Consider the following 22,500-nt stretch of genomic DNA (forward strand, 5'->3'; position numbering starts at 1 on the left):
TGCCCGTCACGCCCCCCAGCCCTCCCCCGGCGCGGCCACCTCCTGCTGCGGGTCGGATATTAGAGCCTCGGCGCTGGCCTCATATCTAGCCTCGGATTAATTAAATGAAATTATCATGAGTATGTAATATATTATGAAAATATGTTATGCACCACGACTGTCCACTGCACGCTTAGTTACTACTTGAGTTTGTTTACAATAATTAGTTTTGTCTTAAAAAAAAAAAAATGTAAGCATTGTGACATTTTCATCCTGTCCTTCACAAACATAATCAATGAAAAAGTCTTGCAGTCTTTTTAAAGAAGCATGTTTTGTCCCATTCAGATACTGGCGTAGGCAACCACAAAAAACACCGAGACATTTTATCATAAACACACGTAGTTAGGCACTGCAATATTTTCTTCTTTAGAGGACGTAAGAAAAAGCATCTCTTGTGAGGCATTCCGTCGCATTCCAGCATTTTCTCTCCATTCTTTCACGGAACCAACAGAAATATGAATAAATAAACAAGTAAACAAAGAAAAATATAAGACAGCTTCCTCTAAATACACAACCTGCTCATTCCAACATCTTCATTAGCGTTGGCGACGGAAAGACGGAAAAGTTGACAAGTTTTCCCGCTACGTTTAGAATAACATCACTAGCGGTGGTATGAGGTGAGGTGAGGTGAGGTGAGGTGAGGTGAGGTGAGGTGAGGTTGGGTTAGATTAGATGCAGTAAAGTTAAGTTAAGCTGTTGAGTTGAGTTGAGTTGAGTTGAGGTAAGTTAATTAACTTTAATTAAAGTTGAGTTGGGTTAGGTTGGGTTGGGTTGGGTTGGGTTGGGTTGAGCTGAATTGTGTAAGAGTTGAGTTGAGTTGAGCTGAGCTGAGCTGAGTTACTCAAGGTTGCGAATAGGATACAGGTATCTGTGGGAAGTGATACATCGGCCAGATGGTGATGCCCGTGACAGACACAACTTGTGACGTCATAACAACACGCACTGGAAAACTGTCAGTACAGAGTGTAGGCTGTGTGGTGAGACCAATAAACATACATACCGCCACTATATCATGGACTGTGCTAAGCTACAGAAATATCGGAAAACTGGTATATGTAGCATGTTCAACATGGTGGAACATTTCGCTGACCCACTAGTCACTAGTCTTTAAGCGAATTAAGGCTGCCTACCCCAAGTTCCTTCAAGCTAGGTAGTGAGTGAGCGACCAAAGTGAACAGTGACATTGCATTACCACAAGATAATATTATATCTTAGCTCTAAACATTTTTATTGCTATTGTTGTTACTATCATTATTATTATTTTATCATTATTATTATTATTATCATTATTATTATTATTATGTACATACAATTATTATTATTATTATTATTATTATTATGATTGTTAGTTATTATTATTATTGTTCTTATTATAATGATGATGATGATAATGATGGTAGTGGTTATTATTATTATTATAATCATTATTATTGTTATTGTTGTAGTTGTTATTATTATTATTATTATTATTATTATTATTATTATTATTATTATTATTATCATTATAATAATAATTATTATTATTACTATCATTATAATTATTATTACTGTTAATATTACTGTTACTACTCCTATTCCTATTAGGTATTCTTATTTTCACTCATTCTTAGTCTTATTATTCATCATTTTTGTTGTTATTATCACTTACATTACTTTTAGTATAGATGCTGTTATTATAATTACTATTATTGCCTATTTATATGCATTCACGATACATCTGGACTGGGGACCGCCCATGCGCGGTGTCTTCATAACAGTCCTTTTGTTGGTTGACGTGTAGTTGATTTCAACAATAAAAATACTGTATGAGTTGAGTTGAGCTGAGCTGAGCTGAGCTGAGTTGAGCTGAGCTGAGTTGAGCTGAGTTGAGTTGAGTTGAGTAGAGTTGAGCTGAGCTGAGCTGAGTTGAGTTGAGCTAAGTTGAGTTGAGTTGAGCTGAGTTGAGTTGAGTTGAGTTGAGTTGAGTTGAGTTGAGTTGAGTTGAGTTGAGCTGAGCTGAGCTGAGTTGAGCTGAGCTGAGTTGAGTAGAGTTGAGCTGAGCTGAGTTAAGTTGAGCTGAGTTGAGTTGAGTTGAGTTGAGTTGAGCTGAGTTGAGTTGAGCTGAGTTGAGTTGACCTGAGTTGAGTACAGTTGAGCTGAGCTGAGTTGAGTTGAGTTGAGTTGAGTTGAGTTGAGTTGAGTTGAGTTGAGTTGAGTTGAGTTGAGTTGAGTTGAGTTGAGTAGAGTTGAGCTGAGCTGAGCTGAGCTGAGCTGAGCTGAGTTGAGCTGAGTTGAGTTGAGCTGAGCTGAGTTGAGTTGAGTTGAGTTGAGCTGAGCTGAGCTGAGCTGAGTTGAGCTGAGCTGAGTTGAGTTGAGTTGAGCTGAGCTGAGCTGAGCTGAGTTGAGTTGAGTTGAGTTGAGTTGAGCTGAGCTGAGTTGAGCTGAGCTGAGTTGAGTTGAGTTGAGCTGAGTTGAGTTGAGCTGAGTTGAGTTGAGCTGAGCTGAGCTGAGTTGAGCTGAGTTGAGTTGAGCTGAGCTGAGTTGAGTTGAGCTGAGTTGAGTAGAGTAGAGTTGAGCTGAGCTGAGTTGAGCTGAGTTGAGTTGAGTTGAGCTGAGCTGAGTTGAGTTGAGCTGAGCTGAGTTGAGATAAGCTGAGTTGAGCTGAGTTGAGTTGAGCTGAGTTGAGTTGAGCTGAGTTGAGTTGAGTTGAGTTGAGCTGAGTTGAGTTGAGCTGAGTTGAGTTGAGTTGAGTAGAGTTGAGCTGAATTGCGATTATTTGAGTTTAGCTGAGTTGATTTGAGTTGGGCTGGGTTAGGTTAGGTAAGGTTAGGTTCAGTTAAATTACAATAAGTAAAGTTAAGCTGTTAAGTTAGGTTAGGTTAGATTAGATTACGTTAGGTTAGGTTAGGTTAGGTTAGGTCAAGGTTAGGTTAGGTGGAGTGTGGCTTCTGTTACCCTTCCACCATCATTGACATTTGCACTGATGACCTTCCTTGCAGCAAACACTCACAGATTTTTAGCGGTACCACTGGGGTCACTGCATATTGAAGGACTAATTAACAAAGGTCGTGGGGTGATTCTCTCTCTCTCTCTCTCTCTCTCTCTCTCTCTCTCTCTCTCTCTCTCTCTTTTTTTTTCACCTCAGAACGTCGATTTTGCAGATAAAAGATAGTAGAACTGTTAAACTATCTAATCTAGAGATGATAAATGCTAAGGACGAAGAGAGCTGGACCTGTACACCTTCCAAAATCATGATTCCATATTGACTTTAACCCTTTGAATACTGAGACGCATTTTTACCTTGATATTTGGGTATGATTAGATTATTTTATTTGCATTAGAAAGGTCTATGAAGGTCAAAAGATTACTGGCTAGAGTCTTTACTACTCTAATCCCAACTTTTGTTTCTGAAGCTGTATAAAATCGCTAAATAGTAACCAGAATGAATATGAAAACGCGTCCTGGTGTTGAAGAGATTAAATCTCAAAAACATATTTTGTAGACGTTATGAAAGAAGAGCTGCTACACTGTCTAATTTGAAGTAAGAAGGATGGGTGAGGCAAAGAGAGCTGGACTTGTAAATTCCTAAAACTGTATCCTGTTATAAGACGGCTTTTTTCTTTTTTCTTTTTTCTTTCTTTTTTCCTTCAAGGGCGTCATGGATTTGGTGCGCGAACTGTGCGATAGTAAAAGAAGAAAGCAGCTGAACAAGTAAACTCCAGTGCATTCCCTTTGATGGACTTTTCAGCACCGGCTCTGTCTTTTTACGTGGATTCCCGGAGTCTCGAAGATCTCCCAATGACTGAAAAAGGTCTGAATCGAGAGCATTGTGGAGAAGAGCAAAGTTTGGCCAAGCATCCTTTGTCACAACTCGAGGCGGCGTTCCAGGCAAGGCAAGCGTGAAGCACAACAACAACTCGCTGTTTTGTCCACTTCCTAAACGTGAACTGCCTGCTCATGTCTTCTGTGAGTCGAGGACCAGGTCACGAACACGCATCGGTAAGAGAGCAAGCGTCTCACCACCCCACTCTCCACTCCAGCACCGAGAGAGTGGAGCTAACCTTGTGACTACTGATGGTGAAGCGATACTTGCTGCTTCATATCAGTAAGCCTACGCGATCTTACTGAGCATGACGAGTGAAGGATAGATAATAGGAAATACAAGTCATTGGATAAAGTAGTGGAATAAGATATCAAGAAAAAAGGTAACAAAGAAGTAACAGAAAAAAGACTTACAAAAATAATTAATGTTTTTGTTTCTGTGTCAGACTTAAGCTAATTTAATCACTGTTACTTTACTTTTTCCTAAATAAAATTACTCCTGTTACTTTCAAGGCATCATATAACTTTTTTTGTTACATTTATCCGTTAATTTCTTACCAAGCACCATAATTATACAACCACAGGCATACAACCTTGGCTGGATCATTCCTGTCCCGTGCAGTAAAGTACTTTGAAATTGAAAAACAAAAAAAATATATTGTCAGGAGTGAAGAGATGCCATAATAGTCGAAGAACTCAATAAAAAAAAAAATTAAATAAAATAAAAAATTCAAACACCAAACCTGACACGACAATACCAAAGAACAAAACTAGAAACCAAGAAACTGATGGACTGACTGACAGATTGAATAACAGTTACGTCGACATGGGAACACCAATTAAAAACACACCAAGACCACTCGAGGCAAGGCAAAACAAGGACAACAACACTTACAAGGCAGGTGTTGCAGAGCCTCCTGTTCGCCTAACCCTCCAGCGAGCCGTGACGCGGGATACAATTGCTCTCGACCTCCGGCTCATGCTTCTCACATCCAGTTTGCAAGAAGCCCTGCCTTGACTTGCAGACCCCATCACCACGCAGCTGCCGCCCGACGCTTCAGGCTGGCCGCTGCAAAACAAGGTCTTCTCGGTTACTGGGTCGATAGCAGCCACCTGAATACAACACGATGAGAGAGAGAGAGAGAGAGAGAGAGAGAGAGAGAGAGAGAGAGAGAGAGAGAGAGAGAGAGAGAGAGAGAGAGAGAGAGAGAGAGAGAGAGAGAGAGAGAGAGAGAGAGAGAGAGAGAGAGAGAGAGAGAGAGAGAGAGAGAGAGAGAGAGAGAGAGAGAGAGAGAGACAGAGAGACAGAGAGACACAGAGACACAGACACAGAAACACACAAACACACACAAACACACACAAACACACACAAACACATAAAGACACAGAAACACAGACACAGGAAGCAGCAGAATTTTTATTGCCATTGACAGGTTTTCCTCTCTTACATAAAAAAAAACCCCGACAAACAAAACAGACTAATGATACAACAACACACAGTAACACCACACACCAAGCAACCAGTAACACACAGATAAACACACATAGACAGATAAAAACACAAAAAAGGCCTCACAATCACAGTACCTCATGGGGTAAGACGAGGCAGAGGGACATTCAAGAGGGTTAGTGAGAGATAATGAGGTGGAGGAGCCAGGGAGGAAAGGTGAGGTGAGGTGAGTGGGAGAGGGAGGGGGGGAGGGCTGGTGTGTGTCTGACAGGGCAAGGTTAGTCAGGGGCACTGGGGCGGAAGGGAAGGGAAGGAGGAGAGGCGGGTATTGGCTGGGAAAAGTTTATGTTAACACGCACGGAAACTACATCCATGCAAACTCGCCGGAACAGTGAGTATAGCCAGCTCTCTCTCTCTCTCTCTCTCTCTCTCTCTAAAATCCAACAAAACTAAAAAAAAAAAAAACTAACGGAAGACACATAAAAACAAAAATCTCAATAAAAGAACAGAAAACAAAATAACAAACAAATAACTTTAATGACGAGAGAGAGAGAGAGAGAGAGAGAGAGAGAGAGAGAGAGAGAGAGAGAGAGAGAGAGAGAGAGAGAGAGAGAGAGAGAGTGAGATAATTCTGAAGCGTTAATTCTGCACACTAACATGAAACGCTTCGGGAAATTAGCACCGTAAAATCCTTAGAGCGCCTACGCGAGTGAGTGCGTGAGTGAATGCGTGAGTAAGTGCGTGAGTGAATGCGTGAGTGAATGCGTGAGTGAATGCGTGAGTGAATGCGTGAGTGAGTTTCCTTGCCTTGCCTCGCCTCATGTCCATCCAGGCGAGGAAATTATGTTGATGGGGCAATGAAGTAACTACTCGTCTCCACACCTTTCGCTCTTTCTTTTAACCTAATCAGCGCCTCTACTGTCAGCAAATCACCAATCCTGCTTATCTGCTTACCTGCCTACCAATTCTCCTACCAGCTTGCCTGCCTACCAATTCTCCTACCTGCTTGCCTGCCTGCCTGCCTACCAATCTCCTACCTGCTTACCTGCCTACCAATTCTTCCTACCTGCTTACCTGCCAATCCTCCTACTTGTTTGCCTGCCTACCAATCTTCAAACCTGCATATCTGCCTGCTTTTGTATCTCCACTCCAATCAATTTATTCTATTACTTCACCTGTGTTTCTGTATTTCTCTCCGTCAATTGGTCTCTGTGTATGTTTGTGTCTCTCTCTCTCTCTCTCTCTCTCTCTCTCTCTCTCTCTCTCTCTCTCTCTCTCTCTCTCTAGCCTTAAAAATTCAGAATCAGAACAACGAGTGTCATCTCACATTATCATATATTTGCCATTTACTGTGATCTCTCTATCGGAGTCTATTCTGGCGGCAGTTAAATCGTGCTCGACGGCGGAAAAACACTAACTGATGCTCTCTCTCTCGTGAATTATTAACCTTAGTGGCGCAGGAAAGGCTGAGCGGGAAACAGAGAATAGCTAGGCCCCAATGAGAGAGAAATGTGTGTGTGTGTGTGTGTGTGTGTGTGTGTGTGTGTGTGTGTGTGTGTGTGTGTGTGTGTGTGTGTGTGTGTGTCTCTCTCTCTCTCTCTCTCTCTCTCTCTCTCTCTCTCTCTCTCTCTCTCTCTCTTCTAGCAGTTTATTTCTTTCCTTGCCTCGTTTCCATTCTTTCTTTAATTTTATTTGTCTTTTTTACTCTCTTTCCTTGTTAAGTAGGCATATCTCTCTCTCTCTCTCTCTCTCTCTCTCTCTCTCTCTCTCTCTCTCTCTCTCTGACACTTTAATTAGTCGACAATGATAAGATCCACAGCTTAAAGGTCACACACACACACACACACACACACACACACACACACACACACACACACACACACACACACACACACGTTAAAGGCATAATTAAGTGTCTATCTATACTATTTTTTCTACCAAACTTAAATAACTAATATTCTAACTTAACGCATTAACACATTTAGAATAATAAACTTGAGATTAACTTTTCCCTCTCTCTCTCTCTCTCTCTCTCTCTCTCTCTCTCTCTCTCTCTCTCTGGAGCGCACCAGGTGTAACGCTCACAAAAATCGGCAATTAACGAGCCTGCAACTTGAAGATTAACGTCTCCATTCTTATAAGGACCTGATTTCCTTCCCTCCCGCCTCGCTCCTTCATTCCTGAGCCCCTCCTCGCTAACGCCTCCACGTCTCTCTGCCATTACACTCAACACTAGTACAGAAGTTGTGGGAGTTTACAAGTGTGGTTTCTTGTGCTTCTAGTGGCATTATCAGTAGGAAATTGTGAAAATCCTGTTTTTTTTTAAGTGTTTTGCTGTTTTACTAAAATTGCAGTGAATAAGTTCTAGTGGAAGTTATGGGGATTCTCAAATGTGTTTTTTTTTTTTTTTTTTTTTGTGTGTGTGTGTGTGTGATTCCAGTAGTAGTAGGAAGAAATGTGAAAGTTCTGTTGTTGTTGCTTTACTAAGAATGCACTGAACAGGGTCTAGTCTAGTGGAAGTAATAGTGGTTTTCGAGTGTGCTTTCGTGACTCCAGTGATAGTTGAACGAGGTTTTGCATTATTAGTAGCAAGGAATATTAAAGTTCTGTGTTTTCTAAATGTTTCGCTGTCTTACTAAAATGACACTGAACAAGCTCTAGTGGAAGTAATAGGGGTTTTCAAATGCGTTTTCGTAATTCCAATGATAATTTAACCAGGTTTTGCATTATTAGTAGCAGGAAATAGTAAAATTCTGTTTTTTTTTTCAAATGTTTCGCTGTCTTACTAAGATTACACTGAACAGGCACCAGTGGAAGTAATAGAAATTTTCAAGTGTGTTTTCGTGATTAAGATGTGAGTTTAACACGTATCTGTAGCATCAGTGTGAGGATATACCATGAAAGTCCTGCTCTTTGAAATGTCTTTTTGTTTTACTATGACTACACTAAATATTTCACTTTTGTTTTTGTTTTTTTAATGTTTAGCTGTTTTACTAAGCTTACACTGAACAGGCGGCAGTGGAAATAACAGGGATTTTCAAGTGGTTTTTTTTTTTCGTGACTCCATTGATAATTTAAAGAGGTTCTGCATTATTAGTAGCAGGAAATATTAAAATCCTGCTGTTGTCGTTTTACTAAGATTACAGGAACAGGCTCTAGTGGAGGTAATAGTGGTTTCCAAGTGTGTTTTCGTGATTCCAGTGATAGTTTAACATGTTTTGTGTGAGGAAATATGATGAAAGTCCTGCTCTTTGAAATGTCTTCTTGTTTTAATAAGACTACACTAAATAGAGTCTAGTGGAAGTAATGTTGGTTTTTCAAGTGTGATTTCGTGATTCTAGTGATAGTTTAACATGTTTTCGCGCCATCATTGGGAGAAAACAAGTGTGGGAATCGTACTAGTTACCTCTACTGCCATTGCATCACAGTTTCTATTGGAAGTCATCAGCATTTTCGAGAGTAATGTTGTTAATGTGATGGTAATTTGCTGTTTTGCATCATTAGTGAAAGAAACCAATGTGAAAATCCTACTTATTACTTTTGTCGCCTTTAGAAAACACACCTCATATGAATTCTAAGCCAGTAATCTTCCTTCCTTCCTTCTCCCTCCCCTCTTCTCTCTTCCCTACCTTTCTCTCCTCTCTTCCCTCCCTCGTTCTTTCTTTATTCATCTCCCGGTCTCCATCTTCAGTTCTCATCCCTTTACTTTTTTTTTCTCTCTCTCTTCACCCAATCCTCTTTTTTCTTACTTTTTCCATCCTTCACCATGATTTCTTTTATTTTCTCCTGCATCTGTCCCTCATCTTACTCTTTCCCTTTTTACTCTCTTTTCTTTTATTTTATTTCCTCCTCCATCTCCTCCCTCTTCCTCTCCTTCATTCCTTACTCTACTTTCTCTCGCATTCTCTTTCCATTTTCTCTCTCTCTCTCTCTCTCTCTCTCTCTCTCTCTCTCTCTCTCTCTCTCTCTCTCTCTCTCTCCCCTTACTCATTGTGATTTCTTGGGCAAAAATTCCAGCAAGTTATTTTCTATTTTCTTAGAGCACTTGTGGCACTTCTTCATCTCTCTCTCTCTCTCTCTCTCTCTCTCTCTCTCTCTCTCTCTCTCTGGACGTAAAATGTAGGGAATTTATCCTGCTGTGTTTCATAGTGTAGCCGCTTATTCTGCTTATTTCCAAGCTTGAATTCTTAAATACTCAGGGGAGAGAAAGAGAGAGGAAAAGATACAGGCAGACAGAGAGAGAGACAGAGAGAGAGAGAGAGAGAGAGAGAGAGAGAGAGAGAGAGAGAGAGAGAGAGAGAGAGAGAGAGAGAGAGAGAGAGAGAGAGAGAGAGAGAGAGAGACAGACAGACAGACAGACAGACAGACAGACAGACAGACAGACAGACAGACAGACAGACAGACAGACAGACAGAGAGAGAGAGAGAGAGAGAGAGAGAGAGAGAGAGAGAGAGAGAGAGAGAGAGAGAGAGAGAGAGAGAGAGAGAGAGAGAGAGAGAGAGAGAGAGAGAGAGAGAGAGAATGTTTCAACTCCTTGTCTCATAAATTCCTGATATATATAAAAAAAATAATAAAAATAATAAATTCCAGTCAAAACATTCCAACACTTTCCCAGCAGAATTCCAAGCCAACTTTCTCAGACTACTTAACTCATTACGAACTTACAATTAACCCTCATAAAAAGAATAAATAAATAAAGCCCAGTAAAAATAACCACTTAATTAAATCTTGTCAAGTCATCCAACACAATTTCAGGCCAACTTTCTGACATTACCTTAATATGAATCTAAGGAACCGAGGCTGTAATAACTCCAACCTCCTTCCCAGCCAGCTCTCCCCTCGTCAATTAATATAACATGCCGACAAACTGTACCGGCGTTCCCACATCACATCACAGACATGCCTCCCTTCCCCCTACACGAGCACAAGGCAGCTCTCTCGTCTACCTGTCTATACCAGCCAGGGAGCGAGGGAGGCTGGCAACGTGGGATTATATATGTAGTGCAGGTAATGTCACTTCAGTATACAAGGTGTCTTGCTTATACCGAACATGAATTCTGAGGTAGGGTAGCTTAGCAAGACATAGATTCTGGTTTGTGTGAATTGGTATTGGTGTTGTTATTGGTGGTAGTAGTAGTAGTAGTAGTAGTAGTAGTAGTAGTAGTAGTAGTAGTAGTAGTAGTAGTAGTAGTAGTAGTAGTAGTAAGTAGTAGTAGTAGTAGTAGTAGTAGTAGAAGAGTAGTAGAAGAGTAGTGGTAGTAGTAGTAGTAGTAGTAGTAGTAGTAGTAGTAGTAGTAGTAGTGGTAGTAGTAGTAGTAGTAGTAGTAGTGGTGGTGGTAGTGGTGTGTTGTAGTGTAGTGGTGGTGATAGTAGTAGTAGTAGTAGTAGTAGTAGTAGTAGTAGTAGTAGTAGTAGTAGTAGTAGTAGTAGTAGTAATTATTCAGGTCGGTCTTCAAAAGCAGCTTTATTTTCACCTTAATGGTCAAGTTTTAGGATTATGAATGCATTTAATCATTTGCACTTAGCATCAACACCGCCAACAGTTTTAAATATATGAGCAGGCCACTACGAACTCAGCTTATCTCCATTATTCCCATCTTTCATCTTTATGGCCAAGAATTACTCACGTTAATGCACTCAGATATATGTTTTCTCTATGATCAATACTCTCAACTTTTAGGTATTACAAGGTTACCACACATTCACTCTTTTCAGGAAGCATTAGTTTATCATCGTGGCAAAATTTGATTAGAATCGCGAAAACCAAATAAAAGGAGAGACTTACGTATGTTCTCTCTCTCTCTCTCTCTCTCTCTCTCTCTCTCTCTCTCTCTCTCTCTCTGTCGATACGCTTCACAACATCACAGGTCCGGTAATGCTGAGCGATAGACAGGTAGATTGAGTTAAATTCAAAAGCGCTTTGCTCTTTCATTACCACAGTTCTGAAAGGCCACAGAGATGATTAACCGGGTTCTCAGAGGTGTTTATCCTGTCAATAACGTATCAATCTTCTTAATCCTTCACTTTAACTGTAAAAAAACATCCTTAAAAGCTGGTGTAACTTCAATTTAAGGCTTTTTAAAGTGGAAATATGGCGAAGCGTTTCAGAGTATATACAGGCATGTCTTCACTAATTACATCTCTTGGCCACGGTAGGCTGCTCTCTGTTTCTTGAGTCATAGAGGGAGGCAAAGTGGAGGCCTGAGTGAAGGACGAGCTATCTGTTATAGTTAATATGTTGAATTCTGAAATATGTGCGGGCCTTTTCAGTGAATACTCTAAATAAGAATAACATTGAAAAAAAAGTTATAAAAATCAATATGACGTAAAAAATAAAAAATAAATAAAAATACTATGGGGAAAAATATATCACTGAAATGTGTTATAAATTTTCAACTGTAAAAAAAAAAAAAAAAACATGATAAGCTACATTACTGATTACATTACATTTGGGTACGCTGGGAAACCTTACGCTACATTACTAAACTCAGCAAAATTCACAAAGAAGAACAAACATTAATTATTTCCCACAACTGTTCACCCTTACACCTCTTTTACTATATTCATTTTTCGAAGCCCTTTCTCTTACATCCCCTCGTTATAAACCAACAAGTTCCAGTGTCTCTTAATTAAAGGGACAAACAATTCTACTATACTCTTACTCATATATCTACCTACCTTCCCCTTGCTTCTACTCAACACAGCGTCCTACATAGAGACAGATATCTATTGACCACATGGATACGAAGCATAATACGTCAATTTGATGTTAATAATGATACTCCGTTTTATGTGAAGAGATGAGTGTTTGACGAGCATACACATTCCTTGGTCCCTACCCTGAGGCCCGAAATGGTGCGCCGAGGGAGGGTGGTGGTGAATGCGTAGGGGGTGAACTAATATTCTGATGCCTCCTCGTCCCCACTGATGCTATTTCCCGCGTCGTCACCCATAGTTTAAAGGTTGACCGCGGCTTATTCTATTCTGATGTAGACAGTGATGGTGATGATGATGAGGGGGGGGAGAGGGAACGACGAGGATGAGGAAATGGAGGATGTGATTAGTGGTGATAGTGGTGATGGTGATGGTGATGGTGATATTCAATTCAATAGCACGTTATCTTAATTCATGAAAAAAAATATAATACTTTACTTCTTTCAACTTACAGCACACTAATACAGAAGATAGTGACAACAACAACAACAACAACAACAACAAACAACAACAACAACAGTGTACCCAACTCCTATCCATGAATATCTTAATTTAGTCCAACACCACGAAAAGAAAAGAAAACTCTTGAAAATTCTAAGCAAGTCTGTTTCTTCCAAGTCTCGGCACGCTAATACAGAAAGCAAACAAGGAGCTGAGACAAGAGGGAAGAAGGGGCTCTCGTGTGTGTGTGTGTGTGTGTGTGTGTGTGTGTGTGTGTGTGTGTGTGTGTGTGTGTGTGTGTGTGTGTGTGCTTTAACTACGTCATATTTTTACGTGTCTTGTTTACGACTGGAGGAAACTATTAAAGGAGTTTTATTAGGCAGCTGTAAAGCCAAAATTATATCCCGTCAATTTACTACAGGAACGAATATAACGTGTGTGTGTGTGTGTGTGTGTGTGTGTGTGTGTGTGTGTGTGTGTGTGTGTGTGTGTGTGTGTGTGTAAAACTTGCAGTAATGTCAAATGGTCGGGACGGAATGCATTTGTGTATTTTTTACGTGTCAATGCAATAATTATGAATTCTCGAAACTCACGTTGCGTGATATGAAAACTCTGAAGGAAAGGGAAAACCTGAACATATCACGCCGTTTTTCCCATAACAGGCACCGCTACTCGTAATTAATCTCTCTCTCTCTCTCTCTCTCTCTCTCTGTGTGTGTGTGTGTGTGTGTGTGTGTGTGTGTGTGTGTGTGTTTCACTGTTTGATCTGCTGCAGTCTCTGACGAGACAGCCAGACGTTACCCTACGGAACGAGCTCAGAGCTCATTATTTCCGATCTTCGGATAGGCCTGAGACCAGGCACACACCACACACCGGGACAACAAGGTCACAACTCCTCGATTTACATCCCGTACCTACTCACTGCTAGGTGAACAGGGGCTACACGTGAAAGGAGACACACCCAAATATCTCCACCCGGCCGGGGAATCGAACCCCGGTCCTCTGGCTTGTGTGTGTGTGTGTGTGTGTGTGTGTGTGTGTGTGTGTGTGTGTGTGTGTGTGTGTGTGTGTGTGTGTGTGGCGGTATAGTGATTTGATATTTTATTTTAACTCTGCGTACCAAGATTACCCTCTAACTCTCCCTTTCATTCACTTTATCTACTTCATTAGCATCCATCACATTCATTTCCCGTTTAGCAAGACTTTTTGCGACTCATTCCGCCCAGTGATGAGTGGCTACTGACCAAATGCCTATACACACACACAATGAAGTGTCCGCTTAACGCTAATTTAAGCCTCCAAAACGTAACGAGGTGGGGTGGGAATTTGCATGCGCCAAACACGGACTCAAAATTATACACCACCTGTAAAAAAAAAAAAAAAAAAAAAAGGGGGGGGTTGAAAGCAGGAAAAAAAGAAATCCTGTTTCCATTAACACTCACCCTAACGCTGCATAAGTTTAGCGGGTATTTGATCGAGGGAAAATCCAATTCTACGCTTGGCATTTCACGACCTACTTTCCAAATCCCATCCTTGGCTCTTTACCACCACCACCATCACAACCACCCGCCCTTCCTCCCTCCCAGCACCCTCCTCGACCTCTTTCCCTCCCCTGCTCCCCAAAGCCATTCCTTCTCCTCCTGCTTCCCTCCCGGCCTGCCCATCCTCCACCTCGTGCACGACATCAATAGGACTGTCAAAACAACCCAGCCAACTCCATCCAAACAACGGCTGGACAACGAACATGGGAGGACGAGACCAAACACACCCGCCATTACCGCCACCACCACTACCTCCCTGCTCCTTCCCACTCTCCTCTTCTTCCCGCGCTCCCACCTACCCGCCACCTCTCCTGCTACTATGTGCGATAAAAGAAAGCTAAATGCGTCTGTTCCAAAGGCGAATTTATGTTAGGCAAGATAGCAGTGTCTATATTAGTAACAACACTTACATTTGGCTCCATGCTGCGTTGTCCGTGATTGCGTCAGCGTCACATTGGTTCATGGAGAGACCTCTGGGTTATTATATTTGAAATTTTCGGTTTTGTAATATTTTTTCTCTTTCTTTATCTTGTTTCTGTGCGTCTGTTTGCTTACTTTTTTTGCGTGTGTTTTTTCAAGAGGTAAAAAAAAGCATGTATTTGCTGAGTAAATAAGTGTTTTAGTATATCATTAGGAGCATAAGAGAGCGTGGAAAAGAGGACCCAGCAATTTTTTTTTAACCCAGTGCAACTCCGGACCGGGCTGTGTAAGGACTAGTGCATCTTTTTTTTTGGTATTTTTTGCTTGCTCGTTCTTGGCCAGAGCAGTGGAGGGCTTAGTGGTGTGGTGGAGAGCCCTTGTGTGTTCTTTGAGGCGAGGCTGCCACGCTGAGGAGGAGGAGGAGGAGGAGAGAGGGAGGGGAGCAGCGTGTAGTGTTTGTTGACGTGCTTCAAAACTCTTCTTAGGTGAGTCACTATTATTTTCCTTCTTGCCTGGTGAATTTGTCTTTATCTTTCTACCTTTCTTCCGTTCCTTCATTCGTTCCGTCTCCCTTTGTTCCAGTGGTGATCTAAGTACCAGCTGCAAAATGTATCTTCTGCCTCCTTTCATGTTTTATTTTGTTCATCTTTCAGTCATCCGCTAAGGTGTAAACACTGGCCACTCATATTTCAGCCTTCCCGTTCAGACTTCAGGGTATTCACATCCTTTGTTTGTGTTCAGTCAATATTTAACACCGTTCTTTCTAGTCTAACTACGCCTCGCTTTCAAATAATAATTGTTTTCCTTCTTCGTATAATAGGCAACGTTCTCGCGTATCTTTTCTTCCTTCTTTTGTTTTCCTCATTTTGTGTTGATATAGGTATGCAGGAAGCCACGAAGGGAATAGTGTTAATACTACTATTGCTAATAATACTACTAATAATAATAATAATAATAATGATAATAATAATAACAATAATATCATTATCATTATTATTATTATTATTATTATTATTATTATTATTATTATTATTATTATTATTGTTATTATCATCATTATTGTTATCATTATTAATGATATTGTTATTATTATTATTATTATTATTATTATTATTATTATTATCATTAGGTATTGTTATTATCATTATTGTTATAATTATTGTTATTATTATTATTATTATTATTATTATTATTATTATTATTATTATTATTATTATTATTATTATTATCATTATTATTATTATTATTATTATTATTATTATTATGTTATTTTCATTATCATTGTTATTATCATTATTGTTATTATTATCATTGTTGTTGTTATTACCATCATTATTATCATCATTGACACTATTTTTGTTAGTTAGGCTACTACTACCACTACTGCTAGTACTCCTACTCCTACTCCCTACTACTACTACTACTACTACTACTACTACTACTACTACTACTACCACCACCACCACCATCACCACTACTACTACTATTATTATTATTATTATTACCACTACTACTTGCTATTACTGTTATTATTGTTGGTATTAGGCTGCTACTACTACTACTACTAATAATAATAATAATAATAATACGATAGTTATTTTTTAATTAATAAAATTATTGTTGTGATTTTCATTATTATTATTATTATTATTATTATTATTATTATTATTATTATTATTATTATTATTATTATTATTATTATTATTATTATTATTCCTGTTGTTTTAGTTGGTATTAGGTTATTGTAATACACACACAAAACCACGTATGCAACGAATTATCCAGACACAACCAGGACCATTTCCCGGCAAGGCTGCGGGATTGGAGAGGGGGGAGGGACGGGCGGCACCGGTGGGCATGCCATTGTACGCGTATTGAGCCGCGCCCTCAGCTTTTTGTTAGGGCGATTAAAGAGGATGATAACACAACGCGAAGTATCACCACGGAAATACCCACACTGCATTATGTAAAGAGAGAGAGAGAGAGAGAGAGAGAGAGAGATGGGGAGGGCTCAAGAATCATTTGAATCCATTGAAAATTTAACACATTTTTTGGACATCTGATACACACACACACACACACACACACACACACACACACACACACACACACACACACACACACACACACACACACACACACACACATATATATATATATATATATATATATATATATATATATATATATATATATATATAGATAGATAGATAAATAGATAGATAGATAGATATAAAATGACAAGTAAAAAGGGTAGTGCAGAACAGGTCTGCACAGAGTGATGCCTGGCGGCCTAGCGCGGCCACCGGCAGAGTGGTGCGGAAGGTATAATCTTGCAGGTTGAAATAACCCGGATGAGGTGGTCCGGTGGGCCGGGGAGTTGGGGATTCACTCGCGGTAGTTCAGTTAATGGCAACCGAATATTCCTCGGTTAAACTTCCGGGATTTAGCATGAACAAGCTTTTGCAGCGCAGCGGAGCCTCCACCTTGCTGAGTATTGGGGGTGGCTGTGGCCGTCTCTGTTGCTCGCCTGGCTGTGGTGTGGCGTCATGTTCCCGTGGTGAGACCTGACTGGTTCTTGCTAATACGTGGATGTAATTAATGACACATGAATGTAGTATCACTCTATTTTGGAATTTTCTTTAAAATATTAACTAAAACCAGCTTACTTACAATACAAGTTCACGTGGCCAGGCCTGTCAAGGTGTTGGCCGTGTGTGATCACAGAGAAAATTAATTACCGTCAATTTGTCGTGTTTTGCCTCCTCTTCTCTGGTAGTCCACTCTCTTAGTCCTTTTTCTTTCCCATCAACATTCTGCATATCATTTAACAAGAATGGCGTGTTGCCGCTGCAGGCACACGTGTAGCGAGGCATGCAGGCGTGAGTAGGCGTGGCGCAGCAGTGGCACCTGCGGCAGGACAGCACACTGGGCGGCATAATGGAGGCCACAGACTCCCTGATTACATCTTGTACTTTTCTGTGGGGAGCTTTTCAGTGACTGTTGTGCAAACTTTGGAAATTGTGATATTTATGAATATTTAACCTTGGTTATTGTCAAGGTGAAACTGATTTCAGATGCATCAGAACAGACATCGCCTCGGTCTGTTTTGTGGAGGTTTCAACTTTCACGAGCAAGATTATTTGTAAAGTTTTCGTGTTTTTCACAATTTTCATCATTATTTGAATGAACCTCAGTGATAATGGTTTCTATTTATTAGTTTTTGCTTGTTTTCACATTTTCGTCCAGAGAATATACCCTGATATTTTTTTTCTAATAGTATCACTGTGGCCGCGTAGTGTGTATGCTGATCGCTAAACTTACTCTCCTGTAATTCTGAAACTTAGCTACGCATCCTGTGGATCATGAAAGCATTATGTAAACAATACTCTACTCAACTGCTTGCCGCCAGTGTGGTGTGTGGTGCAGGGAGGCACTGACTTATTTTTGTTATTGTTGTTGCTATTTTCTTTTGCTTATTTTTCTTTTTTGCTTTATTATTATTATTATCATTATTATTATTATTATTATTATTATTATTATTATTATCATCATCATCATCATCATCATCATCATCATCATCATCATTATTATTATTATTATTATTATTATTATTACTACTACAAATAATGGAAATAGAAGTAGTAGTAGTAGTAGTAGTAGTAGTAGTGGTAGCAGCAGCAGCAGCAGCAGCAGCAGCAGCAGCAGCAGCAATTTTTTTTTTTTTTTTCTGTATTTCTTCCTTCCTATGACTTGAACTCTTTTAAGATGTAGGTTTCAAGACTTTTAACCTGTAATGTTTTACTACCGCTTCACTTTTAACTCTCTTCGGGGACCGGCACCGCAGTGGGTCTCTTGCATTATAGTCCGTTCATCCAAAGAATCCAGGCCGAAACTGCTAGTTCGGTTGGCAGCCCTGCCCACCCCCGCCGCCACTAAACCTTCCCCACACTTAAATTTTCTTCAAGTACATTTATTTTTCTTCAAACTATAAACTTGTATATCTATTGAGTTAAGTGAAGAAAAATTAATGTACTGAAGAAAATGTGTAAGGTTTAGTGTTTGCCAACCGAACTAGCAGTTGGCCTTTCTTTGGATGAACGGACTATTTCACTTTCACCTGTGTCCTCCTACAGAAAAAAAACGTAATATTAGTAGTAGAAGGAGAGAGAGAGAGAGAGAGAGAGAGAGAGAGAGAGAGAGAGAGAGAGAGAGAGAGAGAGAGAGAGAGAGAGAGAGAGAGAGATTCCATTTTGTAAAAGCTTCATCACTCTTTTACTTTTCATCATTATTTTCTTTTATTTACTCTTGTCTATTGTTTATTTATCATCTTTTTTTTTTTTTTTTTTGCCGCGGCTTTGGATGAACGAGAAACAAGACATCAGTCATTGTGATTATAAAACATTCTGTTAATCATCACCACCATCACATCGACAACCATCATTATTACAGCCATCATCATCATCATCATCATCATCATCATCACCATTAAGGGAGTGCACGTTATACCATTATTAAAAGTGTATTCATTTCCGGGCAGTTAAAGAAGAGAAGGTGACTCACGCTCAGGTCAACATTACATCCAGCCTTCCAAGAGAAAGCGTCCAAGTGAAACGCGCAAAGGAAAGTAATTATTTATTAAAACACCTGAATTATACCTGATGCCGTCACAATCTTTCTCTCTTTTAGTCGTTAAACAAAAAAAAAAAAAAACATAAACCTGCTACTGGAGATCTCATTTGTCTATTTAACCCTTCAGTACTGAGACGCATTTTTACCTTGACTTTTTTTGGGGGGGTATGATTAGATGATTTTATTGGCATTAGGAAGGGTCTATGGAGGTCAGAAGATTAATGGCCTGATTCTTCACTGTTCTAATCCCAACATATGTTTCTGAAGCTGTATGAAATCGCCAAATAGTAACCAGGATGAGTATGGAAGCGCGTCCTGGTGCTGAAGAGATGAATGTCGCAAGCTGGTGTTGTTGAGTGTAGGACAGAAAGGAGCTGGAAAGAAAAATAGTGACATGAAACAAAGGAATGAAGGAAAAAAGGAACGAAAAATGTAATAGGAAGGAAAAGTGAGAAAAGTAACAGGAAAAAGTGACATGAATAGGAAAGTAACGAGGAAAAAAGTGACGAATAGAAAAGTAACAAGGAAAATAAGTGACATGAAAGAAAGTAACAGGGAAAGAAAAGTGAAATGGATAGAAGAATAACAAGGAAAGAAAGTGACATGAATAGGAAAAAACAAGGAAAAAGTAACAGGGAAAAAGTAACTAAAAATATTAAATGCTTTTGTTTCTATTTCGTATCTACCGATATCTTGTTGTTGTTGTTGTTGTTGTTGTTGCTGTTTTTGTTGTTGTTGTTGTTGTTGTTGTTGTTGTTGTTGTTGTTGTTGCTGCTGTTATTATTGTTGTTGTTGTTGTTGTTGTGCTTCTTCTTCTTCTTCTTCTTCTTCTTCTTCTTCTTCTTCTTCTTCTTCTTCTTCTTCTTCTTCTCATCCACGTACACAATGCACACACCACATGACATTCACCAAGCGTTAACACTTTCCCCCACAAACACAAGTAGTCAGACGTAGATTACACATTTCCTTTTCACTCTCTACTAAAATTCCATGTGATTTTTAATATCACATGGTTTCGCCTTTTTTCCTGCCAGCCTCGGCTGGAGGGAGGGCAGGTGGGGAGGAGCCTTCTGCTTTGCTGTCCTGTCTCTACCACTGGTAGTTAGTAGATAGTTTTCACAAACAGCCTAGTAAGAACCTAAGGGTCTGTTGCTGTTTGTCTTCCTTGTATTCCTTTGTATTCCTCTTCCTCCTCCTCCTCCTCCTCCTCCTCCTCCTCCTCCTCCTCCTCCTCCTCCTCTTCCTCCTCTTCACCCTCCTCCTCCTCCTCCTCTTCCTCCTCTTCTTCTTCTTCTTCTTCTTCTTCTTCTTCTTCTTCTTCTTCTTCTTCTTCTTCCTCCTCCTCCTCCTCCTCCTCCTCCTCCTCCTCCTCCTCCTCCTCCTCCTCCTCCTCCTCCTCCTCCTCCTCCTCCTCCTCCTCCTCCTCCTCCTCCTCCTCCTCCTCCTCCAGCCTTAAGAACCCTGATATTCACCTAAGTAGCCTTTGAAAATAGTCTTGTTGAGAGAGCAGAGCGTTTCAGAGTCCGAGTCTTGCCTCCATGTGATAATTTTGTACCGTTCTTGGCAATATGGAGGGAATCTGTGCTTGGTGAATGGTGTAAGGCCGGTAAACCTTTCGATGTATTGTTCATTTAAGAGGGAAGTTTCAATACACTTTTCCACTAATTATTTTTACGATTATTTATCATTATTTAGGTACAGGCAGCTCAGTGGGTCTATTATTTTTTCTTTTTTCTTTTTTAATCTCTTCAGTACCATGCCGCGTTTCCATATTCTTTCTGCTTACTATGTGGTGATTTTATACAGCTTCAGATACTTATGTGAGGGATTAAAATACCGAAGACTGTAGCCATTAATCTTCTGAACGCTATAGATCCTTCCTAATGTCAATAAAATGGTCTAATCGTACACGAATCTCAAGGTACAAATGTGTCCCGGTACTGAAGAGGTTTATAGTTCTTTACCCTTAGCCGGTGCTTCACCTATACATAACACATAATAACTTCTATTTTCCACGCTTACAGTTCGAATTGTACGCCGTTAATTTCCCTCCCCACTTTTCTCTTTTCAATTCTTCAGACAGTGAGCGTAACGTGAAGTGGTGAACTGTTTGTGTTTCCCTCTGGCTGTATATCAGAACGCGACCTTTACTGACACATGGAAAAGAAATATATACCCACATTGCTCTTGTACCTTCCATCCCTGAGAGTAACCCGATTGCTGTTCTTCCCCGAGGCTACAGAGTGCAACAGTTGTGTAACTTCAATAGCGGGAAGAACAACAATGCAGTCGTTATATCTTTGCCTTTCCAAGTTTCACCTCGAATTTCGCTACATTAATAAAGGTTTTAGCGTAGAACGTCCCCGTGTGTGTGTGTGTGTGTGTGTGTGTGTGTGTGTGTGTGTGTGTGTGTGTGTCTCTGATATCTCCACCCGGCCGGGAATCGAACCCCGGTCCTCTGGCTTGTGAAGCCAGCGCTCTAACCACTGAGCTACCGGGCCGTGTGTGTGTGTGTGTGTGTGTGTGTGTGTGTGTGTGTGTGTGTGTGTGTGTGTGTGTTTTATATAAGAGGGAGAACTGCCAAGAGGAAAAAAAAACCGTATTAGGAATAAAAGGCTCACTAGATTTGCAGTCTCCATAAAGGATTAGAAAGAATTAGTCAAAAGAGTGGGACAAATGTCTTGACATCTCTCTCTTAAAAGAAGTTAAGTCGTAGAAAAATGGAAATACAGAAGCAGGCAGGGAGTTCCAGAGTTTACCAGTGTGTGTGTGTGTGTGTGTGTGTGTGTGTGTGTGTGTGTGTGTGTGTGTGTGTGTGTGTGTGTGTGTGTGTTGCCTTTATGAGTTCCATCTGTTCATTTCCCTGCCAGTGTTTACATATTCTGTCTGTCTACCTGTCAGCCGCCGTCATCAGTTCTCCGTGGCGGCAGGAAAATTAATTGTCGTGAGAGCGAGCGTGAGTAAATGAAAGTAAAAGGATGAAAGAAGAGAAGTGTGCAGCTACTCAAACATTACACTCGCTGATACTCGCCACAAATTGTTAAAAGCTTTTCTATTTTATTGATTCGTTCCTCTCTCTCTCTCTCTCTCTCTCTCTCTCTCTCTCTCTCTCTCTCTCTCTCTCTCTCTCTCTCTCTCTCTCTCTCTCTCTCTCTCTCTCTCTGATTTCCTTTGTTTTCTATCCGATTTTAATCCTTCTTCTCGTCTTAATTCTTGTCTTATCTTTGTTTTCAGCTTCACGTTCTTTCCTCGACTTTTTTTTCCTCTTCTTCTTTTTCCCCTTTCTTTTGTTTTTTTTCTTTTAACCTTTAGTACTCCCACACGCTCTCTCTCTCTCTCTCTCTCTCTCTCTCTCTCTCTCTCTCTCTCTCTCTCTCTCTCTCTCTCTCTCTCTCTAACGACCAACAATTAAACCTTAAATGGAGGTATTTTCTCCCTCTCACCTCTCTTTCCTACATTCTC

The 22,500-nt window shown here is 40.2% G+C and overlaps 1 protein-coding gene across 1 annotated transcript in view; it reads left to right on the forward strand.

The window, feature by feature from the left end:
* Positions 1-22,500, forward strand: part of LOC123498942 (locomotion-related protein Hikaru genki-like) — a 170,306-nt gene that overhangs the window by 43,967 nt on the left and 103,839 nt on the right. The gene's annotated exons all lie outside the window — the stretch shown is intronic.

The sequence above is a fragment of the Portunus trituberculatus genome, chromosome 48, assembly GCF_017591435.1.
Source record: "Portunus trituberculatus isolate SZX2019 chromosome 48, ASM1759143v1, whole genome shotgun sequence".
In the NCBI taxonomy this organism is placed as follows: Eukaryota; Metazoa; Arthropoda; class Malacostraca; order Decapoda; family Portunidae; genus Portunus; species Portunus trituberculatus.